This window comes from Mixophyes fleayi, chromosome 2 (assembly GCF_038048845.1).
Source record: "Mixophyes fleayi isolate aMixFle1 chromosome 2, aMixFle1.hap1, whole genome shotgun sequence".
NCBI lineage: Eukaryota > Metazoa > Chordata > Amphibia > Anura > Limnodynastidae > Mixophyes > Mixophyes fleayi.
This window is the reverse complement of record NC_134403.1, coordinates 32,512,810-32,535,977: the sequence shown is the minus strand read 5'-3', so window position 1 is coordinate 32,535,977 and position 23,168 is coordinate 32,512,810. Positions and strand designations below refer to the sequence as shown.

Here is a 23,168-nt window from a genome sequence, read left to right as displayed (position 1 = left end):
AGTGCTATCCGAGCTTTTCACACATCACAGCAGATTTTTTTGGGTCATTGTGTCATTGACTGATAGCTGCGAAATATCTTCCTGGGTTTTATAAAAACAGCTGCTGTAAAAATGGCAGGTAAGACTAAATAGTAAATGTTCGCTCTTTCCATTTAAGTGAAAAATATTTTTTTCCCTTCGCTTCTCTATAAAATGCCACAAATCAATCTGCAATCACTGTACTCGTTAACAAGAAAGCGTAAAAGAGCAGCTGAATACAGGAACAATGATTTAATCCTCAGCACTGAAAACGTTAAGTTTGTCTAAAAAGGAAATAACACTAAGATTATTAATACTTAATTTGAATACAAATGTGAAGATAAAGGTCAAATAATTCCTAAAGCTTGGTAGTCAATGCTACACCCTAAAAATAAAGTGTTAGATCCAATTGTATAACGGCATGGCTGTCTGCACCCAGCAGCAATAGTGTGAATTAACAGAGCCTGTACTGGAGTTTCGTCTTGTTATCACTAATAGGAGGACAAGTATAATGTTGTTAGCTGTTGCAGTCAAACAACTATGTCCAGGCACTCCTTGCTTGCTCACATTTTGCATTGTTCAGTTACTGCTAGAATATAATATTCCTGTAGAGCAGTTTGCTACAAAAGGAATTCAATGTTCAGATTGAAAAGAACTAAACATTTCAGCAAGACTCTAGAACATTGGCGTTGAATAGTTCTGAACACGCTACACACCCATGTTTAATTCATTTACAAGAAAGACATCTCAAAGATCTATTTAAATTGGACCATGAACTATACATAACTACACATTCAACTGATATGTGAACAGGCAGCATGAATTAAAACATATACAGCATTTATTGTGCCTTACAGCAGATGTATTTTCTTCTAAAGTCGCCCTATCTTCATCATCATCATTTATTTATATAGCACCACTGATTCTGCAGCACTGTACAGAGAACTCAATCACTTCAGTCCCTGCGCCATTGGGGCTTACAGTCTAAATTCCCTAACACACATACATACACACACAGACTAGGGTCAATTTGTTAGCAGCCAATTAACTTACGAGTATGTTTTGGGAGTGTGGGAGGAAACTGGAGCACCCGGAGGAAACCCATGCAAACACGGGGAGAACATACAAACTCCACACAGATAAGGCCATGGTCGGGAATTGAACTCATGACCCCAGTGCTGTAAGGCAGAAGTGTGCTAACCACTACGCCACCGTGCTGCCCTATTACGTGTCTTCACAGTTACCCATCTTCTGAGCAGGTATAAATACTAATGACCATCAATAAGAGTAAAAACAACCCATGTATTAGCAGAGGCATAAACACTTTGTTCCCGCTATATGTCCTGTGATACAATTAGTGAGATTCAATTAGTCATGAAGTGTCTCTGGGAACGTCCACAGGAGGTTGCAGAGATTTCTAGCGTAATTGCCGGCACTGTGCCTGGCAAGATGCCATCGCCGCCAATTGAATCTCCCCCAATGAATCTACATAAAGTCTGACAGCTGTCAGTACATTGGCTATTTATGATCCCACGAGATTAGTGTCACAGGATCTTCAGCCCGATGAACAGCCCGCACCAACAGGCTATGGGGCCTGGAGGTGAGGGAGTAGGGAATACAGATGAGTAGTGGCTTCTTCTGAACATGTGTAATGTAGCCAACTATCTTTTCAATCAGTTTAATAGGAGTCTCACAAGACTACCTACTCTGTGGGCTTGTGCGACCCTACTCCTGCCGCTACCAAAGTCTGTGAATTCCATCTGGTCTCCATTGCCCCTGTCACATTGAGTCCCATCTTGTAAGATCAGCACAATCATCTCCTGAAATAATCTGTGCTGCTGTGAACATTCAGATGCTTACGTGGCTACAATTTGTTCTTTTCTCGTCCACTTCAAGTCTGGATGTGCAAGAGACTGATTTTAAAAAAAATGCTCTGATGTTAATCAAAAATACCTAAAAATTTCTGTACAGAATAATTTTGTGGTGAATAATCATCATCATCATCACCATTTATTTATATAGCGCCACTGATTCCGCAGCGCTGTACAGAGAACTCACTCACATCAGTCCCTGCCCCATTGGGGCTTACAGTCTAAATTCCCTAACACACACACATACAAAGACAGAGAGAGAGAGACTAGGGCCAATTTTTGTTAGTAGCCAATTAACCTACCAGTATGTTTTGGAGTGTGGGAGGAAACCGGAGCACCCGGAGGAAACACATGCAAACACGGGGAGAACATACAAACTCCACACAGCACATTATTCATTCAATGTCCTATTGAATGAATAATGTGCAGATTATTCATTACAAAATTTTTTTCATATAACATTTATAATACATAGGAATATTTGCGTGCTACAATTATTTTGTCAAAGTTATCAGACTTGTGACACATACCCAAATTACTTTTCTTGATATGACAACACGGACCAGATCTGCGTGTTGAATATTCCATTGCAACTTATTACAAGAGGGCTTTGGCTCATCCTGTCTTAAGTAGCAAATAATCTGTAGCAGATGAAGTTGATTGTAAAAATAAGAGAAACGTTTCGATCGCGGACCAGCTATTGACATTTCCTGCTGCTGTCTATCAATCCCAGGATCAATGGCAAACATGCCAGGTCTCGGCTGGTATTTCATTACAAACCAATCCTGTTCTCTTCACTCATTATACTTTCATGGTTGGATATATTGATTTCTAAAAGTTGAAATACTACTGTTTCAGAGGCTGCAGCTTGTCCTCTGCATCTCCTTCTATAACTTTTGTTCGCACCTAAACAAGGAGATAGATTTTCATCTTATGTCTACCCGCCCCCACCCCTGAGTATTTATACTCTGTGGATGGTATCACTATGGTGTTTATTAATATATTTTACTGGTCCAGGTATGGAAAATAAAATAAATGATAATAGAAAATACCAGCAGGAACATTACTTTTGGGTCTAATTTAACAGAATAACTTTCTTTCAAGCACGCTTATTTTTTGCACTGTATTAAAGCTTTATATATAATCTGGTTATATTGCATTGTCCAAAATTCACAGTATGAACAAAATACTGCTCTGTTGACAGATATACAGTGCTGTGTTTTAAGCCATAGTTTGAATTTTTAGGCATGCGCCAATACTTGGCTATTGGGCTGGTGCAGTTATGCCTCTTTGCCAGAGGTGCAGAAGCAATTCCCATTTTGGTCATCTTTCTAAATGATTCAGAGAGTCACAGTTAATGTAGCTGGTTAACCCAGAATTTAATGGTGATGTGTTCTCACCGGCTTAACTTTCTAATTCGACCACAAACCCAAACAATTTGGCCTTAGCCTTACGTGCATTTGCCCTGTGCCAAGGGATGGAAAAACCGAGGGGTAGATTTATCAAACCTTTCTAAAAGGAAAAGTGGAGGTGTTTCCCATAGTAACCAATAAGCTATCATTCATCTAGTACATTCTAGAACATGATAGCTAGAATCTGATTGGTTGCTATGGACAACATCTCTACTTTTCGTTTCAGAAAGTTTGATAAATCTACTCCTGAGAGTTGACTCTTTCCCTGGAAAAAACTTAAAACTAGAGAAAAAGTAAATTCAACTGATGTGAGTTTATCTAAAAATTAGATTAGTGCCACTATATTCTATTTTGTGATACGACCAGCAAGACTACATTATATCATACTTGCCAACTTTTCCTCGTTGGCTTCAGGGAGATCCTGGGGGAGGTGGGAGTGTGGGGGCGGGACTTGTATCATTTTGGCCCTGTACCCTAAATGATTGTCACAATTTTGGCCAATTACAGCATGGGGCGGGGATAAGATGACACACTATTTACATCATTGAGCCCCACCCCTTCCACTTATCTATTGCGGGGACAAGAACCGGGAGGTTGCCCTGCTCTCCCGGGAGCCCAAGAGGTCTCCCAGAAATGCGGGAGTTTCCCCGACATTCCGGGAGAGTAGGTAACTATGCTTAAAGAAAAGCAGCTAATGAATCTATAGAGACTGAAGTGTTTTTTACATTTCTGTCTCCATTACTGAAGTCATGTTGTCTTACCTGTCAGTCTTTGATTAAATCTTGGTCTCCATGAAAATGGCCACCTCCATAGGCATCAATACATGGATATTGGACACAATTTCTAAACTGTGTCATCATGCCACAGATGGCGAAGGCAATCACGTCTTGTACTGGCTCAGCATCAGGGAGAATGCCAGACTCTTCAGGGAGTGAGGGAGATCACCCCTATTTCAGGGAGTCTCCCTGACATTCAGGGAGAGCTGGCAAGTATTCATTTTAATTTGCATAAATAAGATGTGGTTTGCAGACAGAGTGGGACTACTGCTTAGACATGACTTTGCATCTCTGTACCTCAAAAGTTCAGGTAACAGAGCTGAATATTTATCCTGTTTCTACAAAAAAAAAAAAAACAACACATTTATTTTGCTTAATAATATTTGCAAAGCAATAAAGATCCCTAGTTGTAAATATTGAAAATATCCATGAATAAGATTTAAAGGCATTATCATTGATTGGAACTAACATACACACTGTATTAAAGACAATTTTACCCATGAAAATAACATTTAAATAAAAATCATGTGTGTTCTCCATTCTTCTAATCACAATAGGTTTTAGTTGTTATTAGTTAAATAGAACACTCAACTACAATTATAGTGTGACGCTATATTACATATTGTGGGAATTAAATTTAAAAGTGGGGGATTAAAAGTGGAGTTATTATATAAAATAATAAGTAGCAAAAGAGACTTCTTTGTCTTTTTTTACTCCTTAACAATAAATTAGGCAATTTATGTGTATTCTATAAAGTGTTGTTTTATTATGGAGTTACCTAAGTCAGCGTAGAAGTACACAAAATTAAAGGATAAAAAACAGTTGTGGGTAAAGTTGCAGGAGTTAAGCTAAGATACTCTATTTACCCAGGATGCACCATGCATCCTGATGGCTATAACAGTCCCATGCCAATTTCTAGTCATACTGGACCCCTACAAGCAAGCAAAGGTTGATGCCCTTCCTTCCTGTGAACTTCTCCTTCAAGCAAATGGAAGTTCACAGGCAAAGGGCACTGACACCTGCTCTGTAGTTGGAGCAATAAGAGGACAAAGGAGAGAGGAATCATAATCATCAGCTATTTATATAGCGCCACTAATTCCGCAGCGCTGTACAGAGAACTCACATCAGTCCCTGCCCCCCGGGAGCTTACAGTCTAAATTCCCTAACATACACACACACAGAGGGATACTGAAGTTACTTTAATAGAAGCCAATTAACCTACTAGTATGTTTTTGGAGTGTGGGAAGAAACCGGAGCACCCGGAGGATACCCACGCAAACTCCACACAGATAAGGCCATGGTCAGGAATCAAACTCATGACCCCAGTGCTGTGAGGCAGAAGTGCTAACCACTTACCCACTGTGCTGCCCTATTATAGCTGTATATATATATATATATATATATATATATATATATATATATGACAAAAAGTGAAAAGATAACAGTGCTCAGTATAAACCAAATAATCACGTCAACAAACGTGCTCATATAATTATAAAACCACATACAGTAGGCTGCTTCACTTTTTATACATCAGATTGCAGATGTAGACCTATAGAAACAAAAAGAAAAAGAAGCGCCTGTTTAATTGATGACATTACACTATGTTTGGGGCTTCTTTTTCTTTTTGTATATATATATATATATATAATGTGTGTGTGTGTATGTATATATATATATATATATATATACACACACAAAGTTGCACCAGGTACGTGGGTCAAAATTAATACACCTCAAGTCAGATTTTTGCTACCTTGGAACTTAAGCTTGGAAAACTATATTGTGGGTTTCCTAAAAATTGATTCTAGTTAGCAACATTGCACTGTCAATATATTTGTCTCCACCCACTTATAATAAGTTGGGGGCATCTTACTCTTGACCAAGCTCCTCCAACCCACAAAGGGTGTAAAAGGAAAAAAAATGTAGAAAGTTGTAAGCAAAAGAATATAGGAAAGTGGAAAGTAACAAGCCAACCAAGATACAACACAATGGAACAAATACTGAAGTGGATGGAAATAGCATAGCTATCACTATATGAATGAGTATGTCCCTATTTACAAATCTTATTCCAAAAAGAATACCCCAGTTTAACTATTGATCAGAATATAACCATATCAATATACTCTGGTACCCATATTAATCTATATATTTGTTTTACAATACACGGCTTAGTTTATTTTGTTAGAGCTTTTCCATTTTATAACTGTTCACAATTGTTCACCAACAATGTCCAATGAAGTTAATTTTGTTTTAGTCTCAAAATGTTTTAGTTAAATAATGGTCAGTAATACATAATGTTTGAATGGTCTACTAGGGTGTATTCTCTCTTTTTTTCGCCTTGTATCAGGAAAAATTGGATATGGCGTTAACGAGCATATTTCCATTCTAAGAACGGAATTAAAACAGCTGAGTTGGCAGAATTACATCTTCTTGCAATCTGATGACTAGGTAACAAAAGCATATGAAGACACTCCTTTGTGTTAGGCCCCTTTGTGTCAGGTCATGTGATAGAAGGAGTGCCCTTATTCCCACCTGTGCCAAGTGAATATCAAAACAACACATATGTAATCAGCCACATAAACATTATTTAAAGGGCAAGGGAATCTAAGATACAAGTTAATCCAATATAAAGCTACAGCTTATATTAATGGCAAACATGTAAAAGTTCCCTTTCTACAACAGAACTTAAGCTAGTTTAGCGCAAGTTACAGCCTTCATTAATATTCCATTGTGGACCCTGCTTCAATATACTTACAGAAAAGAAGGAAACGGTAATAATATAATCAGTGATTCATTTGTTAAATAAAAAAAAAAAAGTGGAACTCAGATAAAAATGTGTAACGCAAAAACGTATGTTATATGCTGGGAAGACATTAATAGTAATTTTAACACACTACGGGACCAAAATAGGCAAAATAATAACTTTGTACCTGTTTGTTCCAACACAAGCCCTGCATGTATTGAAGTTTTTTATTTGGTACACAGAATTGCAGGGTACAATATTTATTGCACACTGTTATATTTGTGGGCCGTAATGAGTCTAGATTAGTAGTTTTTACTATGGCTTAATTTAATCATGAATGAAAGTTTCAATATCTAATACTAATAGATACATTCATTTAGTTTGTAGAAGGGAGGAGAACAGCAGTATTTCAGCAGGTGCTTTAGAAAACAAAGTAACTAGACACACGATCTGGCAAAGAATATTAGCTGAAGAATTCCTGCCACTGTGCGGTAATATGGCGCAAACACTGTACCACCCCGCCATAAAAGCACAATTCAAAATCTGAGCACATCAAATCATATCACTTAGGGGTATATATTATTAAACTGCTGGTTTGAAAAAGTGGAGATGTTGCCTATAACAGCCAATCAGATTCTAGCTGTGATTTTATAGAATGCACTAAATAAATGATAACTAGAATCTGATTGGTTGCTATAGGAAACATCTCCACTTTTTCAAACCCACAGTTTAGTAAATCTAGCCCTTAGTCTTACCACTCTTTAGGTATAATGGTGATTAGAGGAATAAACCTGCTCCATCTCTGTGCTGTCCCTTTGAATTAAATAATTGATAACAAATTACTGTAAACAATGCATCCCTTAATACACCATTATAACATGTAAACCATGTATGCCAACTTTTACTAGTTGACCTGCGGGAGATCCAGAGGGAGGCGGTCTTGTGGGGGCGGGGCTCGACAAAGCGAGTCATTTTGGCCCCGCCCCATAAGCAAGTGTCACAATTTTGGCCAATTGCAACATGGGGCGTGACCACGGTGACACAGAAATTGTATCACTAAGCCCCGCACCCACTTCACTAATAAAGTGAACTCCATCCGGGAGATTGCCCTGCTCTCCCAGGAGTATCCCGGACACTCCGGAGAGTAGGCAACTATGATGTAAACAGACTGATTAATTAGGTAAGTTACCACCATAATACAGATTATAGAACCAGAAGAGTAGACCTTACATCATTTGTAACAATAAAATATATGTTGTTATACTTTATTAGTTTATTATAATTTTATAAACTTTGCCCCTCTTTAGTAGTGTGAAACCAAACCCAAGCTTGGGTATGATGCATCTTCCTTCGAAGTTATTATCAACATTTATTAATGTAGCAAACACAGTGGGACAAACACAGTAATAAAACAAGACTTAAGAGACAGACAAAGCGGTATGAGGGTCTTGCTCACAAGCTTACAATCTATAGGGAAATGGGACTAGGAGGTTAAGTGCTACATAGTGCGTATAAATCCTGACAGATTGCAACGGGAATACGTGTTTAGAGGGGCTACCGCCTCTAGCTCTGCAAACACATGTTAAGCCATTATTTAGATACAACAACTAAATCTCCAGTTATTGTGACAGGCTAATTAGAGGGAGCATGTTTGTAACAGTAATTGTGCTTGTATATAGAACAGGTGAAATTCAGGAACATAGTATTGATTAGGCAGCTGAAGTATACAAGTGTTATATTTCCAGCTGAGGGGCTTGAGTCTGTTTTATTGTAAGCCAAAGTCATGGATCACAAGACCCGATTTCATGTGAAAAAAAACGAACAACTAGATTGTCGAATGGCTCTAGTGATGGCAAATCTATGAGTTATTTAGAGAAAAGTTGCATTCATTTCACACTTGGAAAGTTATAAGCAGCTATCAATGATAAATCATGACACGTTACAGTTTATTTAGGAGAGGAAAAAGGTAACAGTGACTGAGGTGAGACAAAGGTAATAATAACCCTTAAAATTGTGGGTTGTGCTCTTCTGGGTATGAGAACATAGTTGTAATCCCTAAAGTGGGAAAAGACCTAAGTCAAAGCTTCCATCCGATTTCTCTATTAAATGTCGATTTAAAACTTTTCCCAAAAATTCTAGCGAATTTGGTCCATCTGGACAGGCGCGGGCTGGCAGGTTTCGGCCCAGGGGGCGCACAGGTGGCCGCATTGTGTGTCACGTGATGCATCGGATGCGACCGCCGGTAAGATTGAGTGATTATTTCATCCACGGGGGGGGGGGGGATGGGGGGGAGGCGTCCGGCCCGAACAGCATGCCCGCTGCCCTCCTGCCCCCCGGTCCAGCCCGCCCCTGCATCCGGATCAGGTGGGTTTCATCTCTAACTGCCAAGGGGCGGACAACACCAGAAAGTCATTGACTTTATCCATGCTGCTAATAAGTTTAAGACCCCTGCTCTGGTGGTGGCACTTGAGGCAGAGAAAGCGCTTGATCGCGTTTCGTGCAATACAAATTAATATCCTTCCCAGACGTCTTTATTTATTTCAAACCCCACCAATACGGGTCCCTTCGCTTGTCCTTAAAGACATACAATCAAGTATCTCCCACATTGTTTGGTCTAGTAGGCGTCCAAAAGCCCATCTAAAAGTCATTTACTGGCATGCTAAAAATGGTGGCTTAGGTCACCCCTACCTCCATAAATATTATTTATCATCACATCTCACTCAAGCTGTTTTGGCCCATGCACGTCACTAGGCTGTGGGTTGACATGGAAGTGGACCTTCTCCAGATGTTATCTCCCAGTATTTTATTCTGGCTTGAAACAAAAGACCATCCCCCTCTTCACACCCTCCCTACTACAGTACATTTCTCACTCAAAATTTGGAAATATTGTACCTTCAAACTTATAGATAATCCTAAACGCATGTTCCCTATCTGGAACAACCCAGCATTTCCACATGGAACTAATCCCAAATCTTTTGCCCATTGGACTAAACATAACGTTGTGTTTCTACTCGATATAGTTCTGATGGGATATTTTCCAACCTTCTCTGAGCTCCCCGATCGTCTTCACTTCTCACCTTCAACCTTTTACCATTATTTACACATTCATTAACTATTGAACAACCAGATAGACCTGCAATCTCCTTGCTGTCCATCTCCTCTAGAGACTCTGTCTCAATAGGTCATCCTCTAAAGGTCTAATATTCTATTATCTACTGATGAATAACAATCTACCTGATAATTAGTTGCATGAGATGCATTGGGAGGAGGACATGGCTGAGGTTCTAGAGCGTGAAGACTGGAAAGAGATTCATGAGGCAGTTGCTAAATCTTTAAACTGCACTCAGATAAAAGAGAGCTCTTATAAACCTTTATTTCCCTGGTATTTGGTCCCTTTCAGACTGAAAAATATTTATCTGCCTAATTGTGGTCATCAGGGTTCCCTGTCCCACGTTTGGTGGAGCTGTCCTAAACTTATCCCTTTCTGGTGAGAAGTAGCTGACCTTATTTATAAAATAACTTGTCTAAGGTTTCCATTCCATTTCTCTTATTTCCTTCTCCCTTGTCGTCCCCTTGACATTCATAAGCTTGTTTGGAAACTCCCAAGCCACATTCTAACAGCCACTAGGGGGTAAATGTATCAAGCTGAGAGTTTTCCGACGTGTTTGAAAAGTGGAGTTGTTGTCTATAGCAACCAATCAGATTCTAGCTGTCATTTTGCAGAATGTACTAAATAAATGATAGCTAGAAACTGATTGGTTTTTCAAACCCGTCGGAAAAACGCTCAGCTTGATACATTTACCCCTAGATGTTTAATAGCTAGAAGCTGGAAGCAAGCTGAATGTCCCACTATCCCAGCGTTGATTCAGAAAGTGTGGCAGATATATAATCTAGAACATACGACTAGTATATTAACCGATTGGCCTAACCAGTTCATCTCGACATGGCATTTCTGGCAAGACTATTTTGCCGCTTCTCAACACATTTCTCAATGTATTACACCTCCTAAAAGTTTTGAGAACCTGATTTTCTTTATTAAGTCTTTCGCTATTTATCCCTATACTAACAAACAATTCCTTACTCCCCCTTTTTTTCCTTTTCTCTCCCCTCCTGATCCTTCCCCTCCCCCCACCTGGCACTGAATGTGCTAAACAACAAATTTAGTTCTATCAGGACTGTCCCCACGGCTTCGTCCTTGATTTGCATGTGTAATAAGATTGTGCTGTTAATTCGAACCTGTCTGCAATGTAATTTATGTACTTACCTTAAAGATTGGGATTTGGTCCCTTTTCTTTTTCTGTATCTCCTACATTGGAAAAACTTCAATAAAATGTATTTAAAAAAAAATGTAAAAATTGTGGGTTGTGCCCCAATGTAACATCTCTAGAAAGGTACTATAGCTCAGAGCATCAATAGTTACAGCTGGCATGATGGCTGTGAGTACTCTACCCTAAGATCAGGCCATGTTGTCTGCTGGGATCATAAAATACCAGCTGGTCTGTAGTCAATATGATATAGCAAGTGACATCATGAGGAATTTTTATTGGCTGAGATGTTTGTACCGGGAATTACTTTATTAATCTACCGAAAAAAAATATATTTTGGTGACATATTGCAATAGATATCATTTTAATATATGGTCATCACCCAGGGAAACCCAAACGGAAAAAAAAACAAAAAACACAAAAAGTACATTTATCTACATTTTTTCCCATATTTACTTTCAGATACTTAGAGGGCTCCAAGAAAATGACTTTAATGTATCTGTCGAATTCTCCTTAGAATAGCGATATTACATATTTATTTTTACTTTGTGCCTCTATTTTTACATACTTTTAATCAAGATCTAGGGCAGAAAATGGAGTACATTTTTCCCACTTTTTGGAGATCCATAGGAGTCATCAGAGACTCAAATATGAGACATATTTTTACTTGTGATAGATCTAATCCAGTTTGGATTAATTAGTAACTACAACAGTAATTACTAATAGATCAATGTCAGTATGGATATATTATTATACTAATGCCGAACTGATTCAGCAATTCCATTCTAGATTCCGGTCCTCCAGTACATTTATATTGTACAAATACATAGGTGGAAAGCAAAATGCGTTTTCGGCGTATAATATCCTTTTTTACATATGAGATTTGAATCTAGTGCAGTGTTGGCTAACCTGTGACACTCCAGGTGTTGAGAGACTACAAGTCCCAGCATACCCTTCCAGCAATAAGCTGCTATATATTGGCAAAGCATGCTGGGACTTATAGTTTCACAACACCTGGAGTGTCACAGGTTAGCCAACACTGATCTAGTGCTTTGTTGGCTTGTGCAGAAATAAAAAAAGCATATTATACGCCGAAAACCCAACTTGCGCTCAATTTAACATGACTCACATAGTGTCCAACTATTTTAAATATTTTGCAGGGCACATTGCTGTTGACCTGGGGCATCTACGCAGATTACACACAATGCTATCTCCGTGGATCTTGGGGCACTACAATCCTCATCATGTCATATTTACAGAATTTGTTTTTAAAAAAAAAAATTTAAACTAAAACCTCCTTTTTAATAGACATTCATTTTTACAACTCTGCCCCCTTAGCCCAAGGGCCTCCATTCCCTTAATCCGGCCCTGTTTGCGGGTGGTCAGGGGCTGGTGCAAATAGTGTATGATAATGATGAGTAGCGAACTGCTTGTGATTGGCTGTTTATGATGCACTGCTGATTCTGGTTCGTACTGTCTTTTTTGCTTGAGCATATACTATACTTTTGAGTGCTTAGTTAAGCAAAACTTTTTTTTTTGTACCTAAGACAGGGAGTTGTTTTTGCTGTGTTAGTTTTTCTTTTTTTTTTAAAGTCTTATGGATGCCTCATAGTGATGGCGTTTCTTGCAGAGATAACAAATATATAAAAACATGGGCGCGAGTGGGACATAAGTGTCTGACTTATTCCTGGCATAAACGGATGCACAAGCTACCGGTGACGACCCGCAAACATCTTAAGATGCATATGGCTCAGTATATGGGCTTAAGCATGCCTATCTTTACATCCGGCTTTTTGGGGGGGTAAATGAACCCAATATTGCGGACAACTCTACATCTGGCCCATGCAGATTACTGGTTCCTATTCTGCAGGATCACAGCTGTCTACAAGAACCAATGATGTTTAGGCAGTAAGGCTGACTCTGAACTGGGTATGTTTTCTCTTTCACTAAAGGGATACTCTAATCCCCCTTTAAATGGTCAGACCTAGATTCTGGTCACTTGTTAGTTAATATCCTTTTCTTTCTCCTAAATGATTTGTCCCATGTACTTTACTTTGCTGTTCTCTTAGAATTTCTCGACTATGATTTCAAGGAAGCAAATCTTCCAGTGACCTAGTAAAAAATAGATTTTCTAATAAAGTTGGGTACTTTATTCTTTGTGGATTTGCAGAAGATTTAAGTCTCTCTTGACTACAAAATGCTTCTGTATTGTACATGTGCTGCAGGGCCAAACACAATCCAAACTCTGGCTTTTTCCAAACCAGTTGTGAAGTAACAGATGTGGATGCTAGTTAACACACTTAAATGACTTACAGTTCCCCCGATAATTGAACTTATCAAGGAATGCCGAACCCTTTAGTCTTTCAACATGATTTAGCTGTAATATTATATTATTACAAATATTTCAGTGTTATAAAAAGGTACATAGGGAGAAAGAGGAGTCATTCTAGACTACAATGAGCATAATTTAGGGTTAAATGTAAAATTGTGACTTTTGTGTATACTCGAAATGACGTCCATAACTTAATTTTCTGCTGCTGTATTTTGATTTGCAGGAAACTTGATATATGCAACTATAAATCTACCGTATAGATCATAGGTGTCCAAGTCCAGTGCTCAAGGGCTACCAACAGTTCATGTTTTCAGGATTTCTTTAATCATGCACAGGTGAGTTAATCTATTTGGCTGGGTCGGTAATTATCACACCTGTTTCTGCAGACAGAAATCCTAAAAACATGACCTGTTGGTAGTCCTTGAGGACTGAACATGGACACCTCTGGTATAGATACATCCAGAGCTAAAATGTACCATCATCATCATCAACTCGCACCAGGCCTATGGAACGCATAAAGAAATTCCTCCTATGTTAAAGATACATGTAAATCTAAGTCGTATTTATCTCTAAGGGGCGTGGTTGACTCATCGCTAAGGGGTGTGGTGGACCCATCGCTAAGGGGCGTGGTTGACTCATCGCTAAGGGGCGTGGTTGACTTGCATCTCCACACCCTTCCTGTACTTACACGTAAACACCACAAACCACCCTCTCCTAGTGCAAGTGAATGCCAATGTAAGATACACTCAACCCGAAATAGGGACATAAGTTGTTGTGTGTGCACAGTGTGATAAATTCTACACAAGTCGTATTTGTACGTGGCACATATGAACATATGTCCAACTCTAAATCAGGCTCTAAATGTCTACAGTATGTTTCCATTATTACAGCTCCAACATTTCATTATGTTTACAGTAGAATGTTCGATAGATTTGCTAAAATAAAATGCAATTTGACAAGGTTCTAACCATTGGCTCTTGTTGAAACATCTCCTGCATTTCTGAACATAAACTGTGATCAATCTCACGAAAACTGTATTCTCTTTGTTAGAGATTTAACAACTGCTTCTGCTTGAGCTGGTTTACTTATATGATCTTAATAATGGAAAATAAATAAATCATGTGAAATTCTCCCATGTGTCTCAGTTTTCTAAGACAGTCTAAGTTTTAGCTTCTTGACTTCAGATGTTTATGTTGCCAGTAGAACTCTGTATTCAGTAGTCTGAACATTCAGCAGTGATCAGAACCGGTCCCGATAGCGTTTATTTGCAGATACAGCTGGGTGCGGCTGATGGTATCATTTTCAAACAAACACTTCTTATATTATTACCATTTATTTATATAGCGCCACTTATTCCGCAGCGCTGTACAGAGAACTCACTTACATCAGTCCCTGCCCTATTGGGGCTTACAGTCTAAATTCCCTAACATACAGATAGACAGACGGACAGACACACACACAGACTAGGGTCAATTTTGTTAGCAGCCAATTAACCTGCCAGTATGTTTTTGGAGCGTGGGAGGAAACCGGAGCACCCGGAGGAAACCCACGCAAACACAAGGAGAACATACAAACTCCTCACAGATAAGACCATGGTCGAGAATTGAACTCATGACCCCAGTGCTGTAAGGCAGAAGTGCTAACCACTAGGCCACCGTGCTGCCAGGATCTTAAACATGTATTTCCCTTATTGTGTAATTTGCACTAAAAGAGTCTTTTGCTAACGTGATGAAATAACAATCGATTTCCATGTACAGATGGCGAACTTTTAATGAGCACCAGCCACACAGTACCTCGATTGCACCTTTGATGCTTACCCTGTCTCGTTATTGCTGAAATAAGATCGAGAGGGGTTATTGCGACATGATTTGGTCAACCCACCATGCTTTGGGACTCATGAAGCATAGTCCATTAAAACATGCACCATGTGTATTTTTTCAGGAACTGATCCACAAGCAACAGAATATTTTATTACTTCAACACGATTAACTGGATGGGAAATTGCCTTTTGATTCTGAATGCCATTCGCTCCTTTTATTATTTAAGCATTAATTTTATATTTGCGACCCTGAAATAATTTGCCGCACTTGCTACAAGACAAGTGACCTTAAAAATACTGACAACACCAGATCTGGTTTCTGTGTATTGATCACAGTGAAAGTTTAAGATGAATAGTCAGACAGATACAGCCATAATCTCAGTTGTCAGCTATACAGAGATTGTCATTAGATATTGTACAAGGAACAAAAAGAAGAAGAATCTATCTTGCATCGATGCTGTTCCCTTAGACACCTTGGAATGTAGGTGGAACAAGAATCTTACACTCCCTCTAGTGGTTATTATTAGTACTAACCTGTTTTACCTAGGGAATTTTTACCAAATGCCAACAGTGGTGGGGTGTATAACAACAATATACTGTAGACCTACAAACTTTACTTTAAACATTTTTTCCTGCATGAAACTACAATATTAGTTTTTTTTAGATGAAGTTTACACTACGATGGTATCTTAAATGGTACTCTTTTAATGGAGCATTTTTGATTCACTCTTGTTTCAATAAACCTATAAGTCTATTAGAATTACATCTAAGAAATGCTCAGAAAACTTGCACCGGACACAAAATTAATCATCATTTATTATCCTGGTAAAATTAGAAAGCTTCCAACGTAGAGTAATTGACAAACTTTATTTCTGTATTAAATTTCACTGCAAGTTTTGACTTTTGCTTCTGTAATCCCCTAGAGACTCACAAAATTGGAATTCTTTTATTACTACACAATATGAATGAGCTTTTACTATTAGAAAAGTAATTTGCATTTTATGGGCACAGAGCACTTAAAAAAAAAATACCATGTAACATGCATTGGAAGAATCATTAAATTTCCAGTCTGGCTTAAAGTGATTTATCAGTTTTCAACTAAAAACAATTCTAAAACTCATCCGGAATTGAACGATATACTATGGGTATAACGTATACATTTAAATTCAATTCATGGTAGTTATGTATATTCTCAAACTATATTTACCTGCAATGTATGTATAAAATGTCCCTTTTTTATTATTATACTTTGTATCAGTCATGGTGGATTCCCCTGGCACAGATGTGATTTACTTTCCATCTCAGCCAACCCATTATTATCTCCTGTAAATCAAAATAAATGCTTTCGACTTTGACATCATGCTTAATTCACTTTTGATGCACACTAGTTACGTTACCATTCACTCTTATAAATTTACACTCTGCATTATTTGCACAGGGGTAAGTCTTCTCAAAAAAGCAATTTTCCAGGATCACAGTAAATTAGATCCATAAATCCATGTTATGTTCTATTCAAAAGGACAATACTATAGGCCAGGGGCTCTAGTTTGTGACCCAGATTATGTCCATGTAACATCTATGAGACCCATTGTTACATATGTTTCTCTCCGTTTCTCCCGTCTCTCTGTCTCATCCATGTGTCTGTCTTCCCCTCCTTTTAGATTGTTCGCTCCTTTGAGCAGGGCTCTCCTACCTCCTGTTTCCATCACTTTTAACTGCGCTCTCCAGCTACTCTGCTCACCTCCTCTCAGTCCCTCTGCCCTCTGTCTCCTCTCGCTTCTCTCCGCTCCCCTCAGTGACTCTCAACCTGTCATCTGTGCCCACCCTCTTAAGCCATAGTTACCTGCCTATACTCACTTTTCCCCTCTCTCCCTCTCTTTCATGCTGTGCCTGAGCCCCCAGAGTTATAGTGCTTACTGTTACTTGTACTGTGCTGTTTCACCTTGTACTGTGCCATTGTTTGTCCCTGTACGGCGCTACGGATACTTTGTGGCACCCTATAAATAAAAATTATTAATAATAATAATAATAATAATAATAATAATAATAATAATATGTCAATAGTTATGAACTTTCTTTTAATGACTTTACTGTTGTGTAGAAATTAAATGTATTGTTATTAAAAAAAAATTAAAAAAATAAAACTTGCACGAAATAATAATATTAAACAATGACCATTAGAATGTTATTTGACAGTACATAACATTCTTGCAAAGAGAGGTCTTGGTGGATGCACCATAAATATCTATCTACCCATTATCAATCTATATATCTATCTAATTTATATCTTATCCATTCATCAACTATCTATCTAGCCATTATCTATCTATGTAGCATCCATTGCTTATCAATCTATTTCATAGATATCTATCATTATATATTGATCTATCAATCTCAAATCTATCAATTATCTATATATCTAATTTATATCTATCCATCTATTTCATATTTGTCTATCCATTGTCTATTTATGCATCATCCATTACTTATCTATCTATTCATCCATCACCTATCTTTCTATTTATCTATCTATGTATCCATCCTTCTAGAGTATCACTTTTTGGCACCTAAGAAATGAGTTTCAGTGTTTCAAAGTTCTTTGTAACTTTGTTAAAATAGCAAAATCCAATTAAGATTCATTGAACCAAGCGGACATATGCTTGGGTAAGTTTATGAATGATCAAGGAGAGGGAGAAAAGTCCTACTTGTTATTTCATACTGGGTTAGTCAAGTGAATTAAGAAGTACCAGTCACATTCCCATACTAAGAGAGAACCCACTGAGGAATGCTCACAGCAGCCAATAGAGCCAAGTGGAAGTCTGTGTCTTACTTATTTCAAAACCACAAACAGCACATGGGTAGAGTCAAACATATTTCCAGCATTTAGATGTATCATGTTCTGTGTTTTCTATTGAGTTATTTCTACAACACACTATTTAAGGTCATAAATAACAATAGTGGCAGGATGTCTATGTAACAACTATGCTGATCATATTTTGATTCTAAGCTACGTTTAAGAATAACATAATTGTACCCTGTTTTATAAACATGCCTACATAATATGCAGCACATCTTCAGCCTAATTAACTACATTACAATTAACTGCCTCATTAATGGGCTGCTCATTGCAACAATGTCTACATATCCCTAACACATGCAATATATCAGAAATGTATCAGACCTCTTAAGAACTATGCAAAAAGTGTACTCAGCTCATCCCTGTCATAACAGGTAAAAGTTTTACTTGCAATCAATAAACCACCTACACTCTGGAGGGCTGGTGTTAGCCATACAGTAACATCCATAGGTTCTATTTTAATAATAACGCACTTATTATGATAATAATGGAGTTTTGGGGATGCAGTGGTTTAGTGACAGCCCGGTGGACTTCCAGCACACCTGTTAATCCACTTCAAACACTAGTAATCTGCACCAAACCTATCACTATGCACAAACATACTAACATTCTGGACAATACAAGCATAAAACTCTTCTATTTTGTGCACAGATCTGACAATATAATATTAGTTCACTTTTATGTCTACTGGTACTTTATGATGACATCCAAAACCACTCAAAACGACTGTGCATTACTGAAGGGGTGTAATATACACAGTATTGATCTTTTGCAAATTAAACCTCATGCATTTTCTTTACACCTGGTGCAGAGCAGGTGTAGGGACACCAAAATCATTGACTCCTTATTAATTAGGGCTTCTATATTGCACACCAGTTTGCACAGAACGCAGTTATATAAACCACATTGCATCCTCCTAGCAATGAACTTCCTATACAGGCAGGGCACACGTATGCTCAGCACGCCTCTATGTACGGCACTGCTTGTCAGTGAAGCATCCTGTCATCAGGTCTTTCCAATACACCGGCTCACAAATTGTAAAAAAGTAGAATGACACCAATCCATCACATGTGAGATAACACACAGCCTTACCTCGCCTGCCATAGGATTCCTGCCTTGTATCTCTCACAGCTCGTCCGTGTGTATCATTCCACTATTAGATAAGTCAAACACAGCAGTTGTGTGTGATTCCCCCTGCCAGAGGGAAAGGAGTTTGTGTGGCTGTCCTAAGGGGGGGGCTGTTCAGCATTCCCAATTTATATCCAGGTCCAGGTAAAGCATCCTATCCAACAGTGAGCTCCAGGATCACTTTGCAGCTGTGTGCATGCTTCCCCCACTCTCTATTTGATTATATTGGAGACTAGGTGATGCACCTTCTCTGGTTGGTGGTTTGTGTATAACAATTCCTCATCCAATGCTTTCTCTCTTCTGTTGCAGCTGGGCGCCTCTCACTGGCTGTGTCCATGAGCTGTGTGTGTGTGTTTCTCATCCCTCCTCCTCCCCTGCCTCATTCTTTCCTTTTTTTATTTCCTTCTTATTCTCTCTCTGCTTTTCCTCATTACTTTTCTCACTGGCTGGAAGTGAAATTCTCCTTTTTCATACCTCCCTCTTCTGGTATGTTTGTGTGGTTTCTCTATTCCCCTTCTCTCTTATGCTCTGTCATTCTGTCTACCTGTTCTACTGACTCAGACTGTCACACCACATTGCCCCTCAGTGGGGAAAATAACACCAGCCAGTGTGTACCAGAATACCTACAAAAACATCTCTGATCTCCCTTTTTTTAACTGGTAGGATAAGGAACCGACATATTTTTTTTTATATCCAACCTATCTCATATTGCAATACTGCAGCAGCCTGGCACCTAATGATACTCTATGAAGCACTTATCACTGATGGCAAATGCTATCACATATACATTGGAATTGCAGACTTGTCATGTATTTAATACTGGTACATTTTTATGTGCACATCATGGTTCATTATTTTTTCATTAATCTGCAGCCAATCACTGCTGCATAAAATGCTAGTCACTTGATCCTCAAAGCAAGCAAAGCCTGTAGGCGTGAAAGTGCTGCTGTGATGCTCAATGAATAAAAGGCACATTGCCTATCACTTAGGAGGCTGGTGATATGTAGGCACAGATGACAAGGGCAGCGGGTAGAGGAGACACAGACATCCATCCTCTGCACCCTGCCTCCCCCTGCTCTGCCGCGCAGACTGAGATGAACCTGCACATGGAGCCCTGGAGTCTGAGAGACTGGGAGAGTCCATGACATGTGGGAGGGGTGGGCAGCAGCTTGAGAGAGAAACAGATTTCTCTAAGGTGTAATCAGCTGTCAAAGCAGTAAACTGTTTGGCACGTAACATATTAAGGTCGGCAATGTCTACATTTATAATTTAACCTGGAGAATTGGGTATTAACACTTTTGTACAGTGCTAGTTGCAAGTGGCTTGCTAGTATTTTTTATTTAATTCACTTAGACAATATGCAATCCTTTGATAGTGAAATAATGTTTTTCAACGTTTTATTTAACTTTTTTTTTTTTTTGCAACTTTTTTTTTATCTTACATTATAGCCCTGGCTTGCCATAATTAAAAGCAAGTCTATGGTTTATCACCTTCATATGGAAGCAACCACTTTCTGAGTCTTAAATCATCATGGCTGTAATTGGAAAAAATAACACTTGCAGTAAATATAAGGATGGCAGTTTTAGTGTCATTGTTTCCAGCAAAACCTATATATGATTCTTCCAGTCATTTTCACAGTCATACCATCCATGCATAAATTAGCTATCTCATTTTAAGGTCTTATCTGCTACCCAAGCTGAATACTGTACAGGATATCAGTTAGTCAACCTGTGGCACACCAGCTGTTCCGGAACTATAAATCCCAGCGTGCACTGCCAGCCTAACACCCTAGTTACATGCCCAGAAGCTGGTAGGGCATGCTGGAATTTCTAATTCCCAAACAGCTTGTGAGCTACAGGCTGCCTAAAGATACGCACGCACCTATGTGGTTTAAATTCATTTTTTTATTTGTTTGCACAGTAAACATATTAAAATTAAAAATGTAGTTCCTATTGTAATAAATAAGGGCCAGTGTAAAACTACAGCTTAAATAGGAGGTAGATCAACTACGGGGCCCCAAGCTGAACGGAGCCAGCAATGCAGGGTTGCACCCCCCTCCAAGGCCCCCTTCCAAGAACTTCCCCTGGAGAACCCCGTTCTATTGAGAGCAGAGCGGGGGGCACGGGAGGCAAGAACAGCATAGCTATTTTGCAGCCGGAATTAATTGCCCACTATTGCAGCATCTATGGACGTTTGCATAGGCTGATGAGAGTCTTGGGGCTAAATTTACTAAACTGCGGGTTGGAAAAAGTGGAGATGTTGCCTATAGCAACCAATCAGATTCTAGCTGTCATTTTCTAGAATGTACTAAATAAATGATAACTAGAATCTGATTGGTTGCTATAGGCAACATCTCCACTTTTTCAAACACGTAGTTTAGTAAATACACCCCTTGGACTGATTAAGGGTCTTCCTTGTTAAGTGCACATCTACTTTTGTACTAATGTACTGAAACAAGATGTCATTTTGTGTGAGGGGATTATTTAAATGAGATAGAGAGATAGACAGGATACATTTACAGGTTTCTCGTCCCTAAATGTATAATGATATGCACAACATTCCTTTTTTTGCATTTTTATTTTTAAGTTTATATCTTCCCAGTATAGTGCTTGTGACAGGTGGGCCCCAGTGCAGTTTTGTTGTCACAACCAGGGGCACAGCATGAGCGGAGCAAGTGGAGCATGTGCCCCAGAGCGCTACACATAGTTTCCCTGCTCTCCCGGAATGTCCGGGAGACTTCCGAAATTCAGGGGGTCCTCCCAGGAGAGCAAGGCAACCTCCCGGGTTCCTGGCCAGTTCATTAATTTAACTGGTGGGGGAAGGGCTTAGCATCATGATTCGCACGTCATTGCGGCCCGGCCCCTCGCTGTAGTAGGGTAAAATGGTTCTGACAGCTTAGGAGGCCAGGACAAATTACGCGCCCCGCTTGGCAACGGCCAACAAAAAATCGGCAACGAGATCTCCCCTCCCAGAAGGGGGACCTCAAAAGTTGGCATGTATGGCGATATATGGAAAAAAAAGCATCCGCATGAAAACAAGCACCTCTGCGAGTAAAAGTATCAAGGTACGATTTGGGATTTTCAGCGATTTTCTCAGGCGAGTTTAAAGTCGCCGTTATATTAAAGTGCGAGTTGATTGAAAATCGCCAGTAACGTGATTTTTTTTCAAAATCGGCATTCCCAAAATCGCTACAGTCCCGACGTTTTGCCACTCTGGCAATACCAGTCGCCATATGTATGAAGCTGCGATTTTGCACACTCGCCCAGTATTGAAGTGAAAATCACCAGATTCCACACGCTGCTTTGGATAGGCGAGATTGGTAAACACATCAGCTTTCCACTGCTGGCCAATGTTAACATAACAGTAGACACAATACAAGTAATTATAGTGGCTTGCTATTTCATTATCAGTGGGACAACAATGTAATAAAAAAAAAATATTCCCTTACATATATTCATTAATATAATTTGGCCCAAAAATGTATTCATAAAATATTTTGGCCCTAGTAAAAAATGCATAATAATTTTTTCCCCTCTAAACAGGAAATCAGGATTACCTTCATAATTAAAACTTGTATTGTGTCTCCTGTTATGTTAACATTGGCCAGATAGCTCTAACAGTATGCTTTTTTTTCGTTTGATAAATCTTGAGAGAGTTTCAGTTTCTGTTTAATATCCCGCGAGTTTGACTAAACCACTGGTGGGATTGGTGTTTCAAAATGAACACAAATTGCCGAAGATTGGATTTTGGAAATGTCAAAATCACAGGTTAGTACTTGTGGTGACTTTGCACATAAAATCTCCAGTGATCTCGAGCGATCTCGCTGGAAAAATCTGCAGTTTGATACATTTACCCACGTATGCGCGTAGATGGTGCTGCCGGAAAGGAGCCTATAAGTACTGGAGAGGGGAGAGTCATGGGTGGGGGAGGGGAACTAGGAGGGA

General features: G+C 39.0%; 1 protein-coding gene across 1 annotated transcript in view; it reads right to left on the bottom strand.

Annotated features, from left to right (window-relative positions):
• The window catches only part of CNTN5 (contactin 5), a 1,124,282-nt gene extending 1,104,554 nt beyond the window's left edge, over window positions 1–19,728 (bottom strand). Inside the window, exon 1 of the mRNA XM_075198772.1 lies at window positions 19,189–19,728. The gene's annotated coding sequence lies outside the window, so the exon portion shown is untranslated. The remainder of the gene's footprint in view (window positions 1–19,188) is intronic.
• Between the last annotated feature and the right edge of the window lie 3,440 nt (window positions 19,729–23,168).